Genomic DNA, 8,218 nt, shown 5'->3' on the forward strand with positions numbered 1-8,218 from the left:
GGCGTGCGGCAGGGGCGATGGGACAGCGGGGGCGAGGGCGGGGGGCTCCGGGGCAGGGAGGGTGGTGGGGCAGCAGCGGTGCGGGCGCGTGAGGGTGGAGTGAGAGGGGAAGAGAGAGGGGTGGGGCCGGGGAGACAGAGGGGTGGATGTTAGAGGCTGTTAGAATCTTTGCCGTCCGCTAGCGGACGACAAATAGGGGGGCTGGTGGGCCATTAGGGTTTGGACCTCCACTGGACCCCACCCACCTCTTTGTCGTCCGCCAGCGGACAGCAAAGATCTGGCTGATGGCAAACAAGATATTTGCCGTCAGCCAGTTCTTTGCCGTCCGTGTATTAGAAGCGGACGGCAAAGGCCTGGCTGATGGAAAATTCTCTGTTTCCAGTAGTGCCATACTGAAATATCTACAAAGACATATATTTTGGAACAGAGGTAGTACATTACACAAAATCATAGGTGGCATGTAGGAATTCCAGTGCACTACATTAGGCTCCCTTAGAGTGCCTGCTAGTCCAGTACATAGAGTCATGGCTAGTTTATGCTATGCACACAATCGTTAATTTGTGGTTTAAATATGCGCAAGGGATATGCAATGTATTATCATGTAGAGATATCTGAAATTAGCCGTGTCAACTTGCAGATAGGATTACGCAATGAAAAAGTACGAGATTTCTTAGTACAAGATGTATGTGGCAATTTCATGGAACATCGCAAAAAAAGGAGAGGCAACGCTGAGCCTATACAATGCGCTATGTAGGTCACTCTGCATTGCAATCTTCGTGACATGTTATTTGTATGTCAGTGTTGTTGGCCAAGTTTCTTAGGGACAGCTATTCCGAGTTATCCTAAGAAAATAAGCACCTTTGAATATAAGCTCCACATAATAAGCCGACCAGTTCTTTTCATTGCCAGCCTTTTCAGCTTATCTGTGGTATGATCAGTGAGAAGTCTAGATTGCATTATATTTTGTCAAAAAATGAACACCAATAATTTGAAAATTAATTTGACTTGAAAACATAAAAAATTGAACCCTATGCAGTTTAATTAATATGATAGGAAAACAGACCATCAATATTTGTTCTAAAATGCAAATACAAAGATACCATCTACTTGGCACAATCTACTTTGGTCATTGTCTTCCATAAAGATCCCATTGCCTAATTTAAATGAAGAAGGGCATGACCTCAATTTCAATGTAGAACCATTATTTATTGAAATTCGTTGGTCCAAGTGGCTGGTTATTATCATATAGCAGCACCACCTGAAAGCATCATATAGCAGCAGCAGCTCATAGCAACCCATCATACAGCAGCAACAGCTAGCAATTCATCATATACCAGCAGCTCATAGCAATTCATCATATAGCAGCAGCAGGAGCAGCTCATAGCAATTCATCATATAGCAACAGCAGGAGCAGCTTATAGCAACTCAGCATATAGCAGCAGCAGCTCGTAGCAATTCATCATATAGCAGCAGTAGCTCATAGCAATTCATCATATAGCAGCAGCAGGAGCAGCACATAGCAATGCATCATATAGCAGCAGCAGCTCATAGCAATTCATTGTATAGCGGATTAGAATGAAAAGTTGGCAAAAAATCAGAGGAGATCCTCACCTTGTTGGATGAGCTCATCCTTCAACAACACCTCAAGGCCACGGCCTGGGAGAAGGGGAGGGGGAACGAGGTGCCCTCTGCCGGAGTGGGGCATCGGCCGTAGTTGTGCGGCGACCGCCAGAGTAGTGCATTGGACGAACCGTAACGGAGCAGTTGCTGGAGACCATGAGAGTGAGGGGCGGTGCAGAGGGAGGAGCAGTCGGCGAGATTTGGCCCTACCCGCCGGCCATGTAGCCTAGCTGGAAAGAGCATCGTCGAGGAGCAGGCCAGATGGGACTAGTGGCGACGGCTCGCTGGAGAAACCCTAGCGCTGCAGGCAGGGGATCGAGGTAGAGGGGAAGGGGAGAGGAGATGCAAGCGGGCTGGGTAATGAATGCTTGCGTGTTTGTTTTTACTTGAGGGTCAGGTGTGACACGGGCGTGAGCAGTGGCATTTTGAGTGTAATATAGGCAGACAACAGAGTCCTTTCGCTATTCCCCTTCCCTTCAATGTTTTTGCGCTTCGACCCGAAGCACCCCCCCCAAGCGAAATAAGTTAAGCCCAAGCCCATAACTTGAAAACAACGTCTTTACATCTTTTCTGGCTTATTTTGACAATAAGCTCTGAAAAGTCGGAATAGAACTGGCCCTTAACCTGCAATTCAATTGTGCGTGCAATGATGAATCACTCTTGCCTGCTATAGTGTACATTTAGGCATCATACATGGCATAACCTAATACATGTGCATTTCATTGTAGAATATGAAATATGCAATGTTTATGTTAGTTCATGGGTTGCACATGATGTTTAAATGCCCCTTAAATCTGGTCAGTCAAGTGATCTTTAAGCCTCCTTCTATGCTTCTTTTCTTGATATGCAATTCAGTGTGTGCAAGATTTGCTCACACATCTGTTCAATTGCTTGTTTGTATCAGTCAGTCATACTAGGACTGTTTGCTTTGATTACTTGCTGTTATTGACCTAACAGAGCCTTCAACGATTTAAATAGTAAGGGCTGCTGTAGTGGGGGCTTGTATAACTCATAGGTGACATAAAGGTTTGGCTGTACACTAAAGTAGGCTCTCCAAGAGTACCTGGAGATCTAGTTCGAAGGTATGCCTAGTTTTTACACAATGCACACACAGTAAATGCTCATTTCATTGTGTGCAAGAGATGTGGCATGTTTCATTATGTAGTGTTGTTTTGTTACAACTCATCCTTTTGTGTTGTTCACAGATTGGAAACTATGCATATTTATGTTCACCCCACCTGCCCGCGCACCGTTCTGGGCCTAGCCCAACAATGCGTCGCGCTTATGTGTGGCCCAGGCCCGATGGCTCCTGTCGGTGTACAAAACTAGGGGCTCTCCTTTTGACCCCTTTACTTGTGCATGATCAGTCAGAGCCGCGCCCGCGGCCACACTTAACAAGGCAAAGGAGGGAAGCCGGAGGAAAACCCAAGCACAAGGCCAACAAGAACAACGCCAAGACCAATAACACAAAGAGCAGAGGGACGAAGCAGGTTCCCCCGGCGAGACCATTGCCGGGGCAGCCTCAGCAGCCCCGGCAAGAGCCTTGCTGGAGTAGCTCGCCCAACACCAGCGGGGCGAGCCACCCTTGAGCCCAAGGGTTCCAAACTCCGTCAACAACTACATTGGAACCAGGGCTCGGGAGGCACCCACGTGGTGGCATGCAGATCTTTGTCAAGATCATAAATACACACGATCAGATGGGACCAGAAGACGGCTTCCCTCAGCGGGATCCTAGCCGAGGAAATCCACAAGACCCCCGACAAGCGCCTTGCCGAGGACGACTGCAACGCCACGGCAAGACCCTTGTAGGCCCCCCGGCAAGACCCTTGCCGAGGGCATTAGCGGGGCCACAGCCAGGCCCACACCATCCAAGAATCCACCGCCGTCCCCATGTAGCTGCTAGCTCAACCAGCTAGGCAGGCACCTGGGTGGCGACGGGCGACCTCTACACCGACCCAGCAAGCACCTGCGTGGTGGCATGCAGATCTTCGTGAAGGCTCCACCACCGCGCCACCTTAGCTGCCTGCCTGCCTACATGGCACCGCACGCATCGCTGGCCCGGGCACGTGTCGAAGCAAGGCGGGGCGGTGACGGACGGGACGGGCCCCATTCCCGTCCCCGATAAAGCGAGGGGACACCTAAGCGATGCATTAAATGCGTTTTGTCCCGTAATGCCGGGCGATAAGCTCGCGCACTGTACGCCTTTCCACCTCCTGTGTGCCACTGTGGCAGCCCCTTTTCGACTATAAAAGGAGGCCCGAGGCATACTGGAGAAGGATTCGGCTCTTTGGAACTACGCAGCCACCGTAGCTAGTTCAAGAGCTCAAGAACACTCTGAAATACACACCAAAGCAAGACTAGGGTATTACGCATCCTCGCGGCCCGAACCTGGGTAAATGATCTTTGTGCTAGCTCCTGAACCTGCTCTTCTCACAACCCCGCGCCCGCCAACCATAGAAGGGATTCCAGTGATCCCATAGGTGTCGTTTCCCCGACACCAGTAACTAGTTTTTGTCACCTTGCTGAGGGGTGCAATGAAGATAAGATTGAGGATTTCCATGTACAAGAAGTTAGGAAGGAGCCTTGCAAGAGAAGGAGGAGCAGCGCTGAGCCTGTTCAACCAGTTATGGTAAGTCACTGTATTACAATTATGAGGACATCCTATTTGTCTGACATTGTGCTTGCGTAGGGTTCATTTGGCCATTGATTAAAACCCCCTCTGCTCACTATTATATGATGTTCTAACTTTTTTGTAAACCAGATGTATGTAAACACATTTTAATGTGTAAACCAGATGTATGTAAACACATTTTAATGTGTCTGTTCACTCATTATGTAGTCTACTTTTAAATATCTAAAACATCTTATAGTAGTGAACAATGTGAAAATGCTTCCTGCTATGGTAGAGTTGTCGATGTCATAAATGTCATAACCAAACGCATATTCACATCATTAGCCTCCCTGTCATTACTAGGATCTTGATTACATACTAGTCGAGATACTTCATAGGGGGCAAACAAAATTACATTACTTGTTCCTTTATATAGTAAATGTAGCTAGGCCATGGATGTTATTGAGGCATGCATGTATGCATGCTGCCAACTCAACAATTCAATTGCTTGTTTGCTTCAGGCATAGTTAAATTGCTCTTTTCAATTGCTTTATTTGTCCTCAGTTAATGAGATGCCCAAACAACGATGCCTTATGTTGGGTACTGGTATAACTATTAGTTGACATAATTAAAGGCCTTACCATTTAATTGCTCTGGAGAAGTGTGCCCGAAGCTTCAAAGTCTATTAACCAACTATTACTGCATGAAGCTCACAATCTAGTTTACACGAGGATAATGATTGCATAGTTTTTCTTGCTGTAGAGGTTTGTATGAATCCATCTCTTGTTCATTATGGTTCCTAAGACTTTAATTGAGGTACAGAATTGCCAACTGCTTGCTTACTTATACGCAAGATATATATATATATATACTCTCTATCTCTATCTCTACTTCTCTACTCTTATAAAAAACAGAGTTGGTGATGATGGTGCGCCTGCCATCTGTCACGACCGGTTTTTCAATAAAATATTTATTGAGAGACCAATCCCTTTTACGGACCAGTAAAGAAGAATTCCTTCTCACTGGTAGACAATATCTTGGTCACAGAAGAAAAATACCAGGAGTACTGAATATAATACAAGGTTGAGCGAGGACTGCTCAACAATTTATTACATGAATGCCGATAAAACATAACGGCGGATAGGGTACTAACTCACGATAACAACGATGGTGGAAATATCACCGCGAAGTGGGTGATATGACTCCTGAAAACTACAGCTCTTCGAGCGTCGGAGTGAGGCTCGAGGAGACTTATTGCGGGTGGCGGAAGCATATATAATACAAGTGACCAATATCCGGGATCGCACAGGACTGACTGGGACTCCTCTAGGCGTCGGACGCACTATCAAATTCTCCATCCAAGAGATCGCCTTCGTCAACATCTGGCCAAATCAACAAGCCAGGTGAGTACTATGAAAGTACTCGCAAGACAGTTCGGACATAAGATATAACAAATGTAAACATAAAGCGTAAGGATGGAATAACAAGTGCGTTCAGACATAGAGACAATAATGCAAGGGAAAATAACAGAGAAGTCGGGCGGTAGTCCTCCCGAAATCCCAAAGTAAATACTGGGTGCCAAATGAGGGTCTGAATGACTCCTCGAGAGGAAACTGCAAGAATAGTAATACTGGTGCCAAACGAGGGTCTGAATGACTCCTCGAGAGGAAACTGCAAGGATAATAATGCCACAGTCGGGCGTCGGGGCGACACCACATAAAGGGCTTATAACGGAAAATGAAGGCAGTGCGTGCCACAGTCGGACGTCTGAGCGACATCACATACAGGGCTTATATTGAAAGTAAGAGACAAACATGCCACAATCGGACGTCTGAGCGACATCACATAAAGGGCTTATTTTCGTAACTTAGTAGCTCATGAATTTTTAAATCATATCACGAGAATAATCAGACATGAGATAAACAACAGGGTTAGTCCATCCACAGGAGTAACGTTCCGCCAAGTCTACTACTCAAGCTTACTTACCGGAACGAAGGATATACCACGAGGTTACGACATAGACATGGATACGCTGATCCGATACTTGACTATGGATACGATGACTCGGAAGGATTTGACTCTGCAGAGTTTGTACTTTAACCACAGCCAACGGATTTCAGTAGTCACGGGGACTAGTTCCGTTTACGGTGTTTTGGAAGAAACACGTCTAACCAGTACACACCCATTCAACATTCCGAAGCCAGGGATCACCCTCGGCAACGTTCAAGAAAAACCTTGAGACGGGGAGGCTACAACCTCGCGTAGCATGGGATCAAATTTCTATACGCGCGCTCTAAGGGGTGCCCCCCTCTCGGTCCCAACAGGAAACACCCATGCCCCCTGACCGGATGACTGGCTTTAATCCAGGGCCATGGAACCATCATCCCGGCCCCTCTGTTTGGTGTGTACACGGAAAGAGGTTACCAACTTACTAAACCGCATTCTGGCAGAAAACATGTGGTAGCACGGAAGGTGGAAGAACGATAACGTGACTCCGTCCACGTTAACGTCGGAATTTGTCGGATGACGCAAGGCTGGTATGCTACAACAGTACCACCTTGCTGCCCTTCATGTCACCACATGATTAGGCCATCTCTCACCAGAGATCATCGCAACTTTGGAACATGCGGGTAGTTGCTTCACAAGCAACGAGGTACTCCCTGATACTCATATGCCATGCACAACCTCTCACGTAAACATGCAAAAACACCTATCATATGAAAGGTTCAAACATGCTTGCCTGGTTCGGAGAAGTCGGAGTCTAGCTCGGCGAAGTTCGCGGCTCCGTCACCTCTTCCGGAACCTACGGCATAACGAAAACGGGCACTAACGTGAAAACCAACGCGTGCATAAAAACTTCTCCAAATTTTTTCCAAATAAATACTATAAAAAACTAGACAAAAATACAAGACTGACAAAAAAAGAATCACTCAAAAATCACTTTTTATTAAAAAGTTATAAAGGTTTCTGTCCAGGGACTCATCTGTAATGAAACAGAAAAGTTCCAGGGGTTTAACTGAGAAAACAGAAAACGCTTCGGAAAGAAACGCGCCAGCTCAAAAGGAAGACGTATTTGCTTGAAGGCGCCAACAGAAAACGTTTCGAGGGAGAGGAGAATAGAGGCTGACAGGGGGGGTCCACATGTCAGGTTTAAAAAGCTCGCCGGCGCCCGAAGACTGCGGTGGTCGCCGGCGTCGAACCACGGCGAGATAGGGAGATTGGAGTGTACCAAGAGCTTCAGCGTGTCCTTCCGCGTCGGTGGGTGGTGGTCTCGACCGTCGGAGAGCACCACGTCGACGGAGACACTTTCTCCGGCGGACGGCGGCTCAGGCGATGGTGGAGAACTCCGGTGGGTGCTGCAAACCTCGAATTGAAGCGCGGGTCAGAAAGAGGGATGCACTAGAGAGCTACTGGCAAGAGATGGGAGGCAGAGGTGCACGCACGGGAGCGAATCGAGCTCGATCCCGTGGCGGGTCGCGGCGGCCGGAGCTGGGGAAGAAAGCTCCCTCGGGGCTCTTCCAGTGGCTTGGCGCGGTCTAGGTGGAGTGCAGAGATGGTGTGGGTTCGAGTTGAAGCTCGGGGCCTCTATTTATAGGCGGATCGAGGGGGTGGCCGTGAACGGGGTTGCTCCGGCGAGCGATTACGGCGAGGCAGTGGTTGAGCAGGGGGTTTGAGTGGCCAGGCAGCATCAGTGAGGTGTACTGGTGCCGTTCCCCCGCTAATCCTGGTCGGTCTTGGCGTAATGGCGCTGGTCCACGGTGGGGTGGCCGCACGGGCTCGACGGCGGCAGAGAGCGCGCTCCGCGCCCAGCGGTTCACGACGAGAGTGGCAGCGCGTTCTGGGGAGTGGGCGGCCACGCGGCAATCTCCGGTGGCTTGGGCGGCGCTGGGTGGCGCCGTCTGCGCCGCGCCTCTCTCTGGCGGCCGCAAAGCCGCCGCTGGCGTCGGTCACGGGGCGGCGCACCTCCTCCAGCTCGTCGCCGACGCC

The sequence above is a fragment of the Triticum aestivum genome, chromosome 2D, assembly GCF_018294505.1.
Source record: "Triticum aestivum cultivar Chinese Spring chromosome 2D, IWGSC CS RefSeq v2.1, whole genome shotgun sequence".
Taxonomy (NCBI): domain Eukaryota; kingdom Viridiplantae; phylum Streptophyta; class Magnoliopsida; order Poales; family Poaceae; genus Triticum; species Triticum aestivum.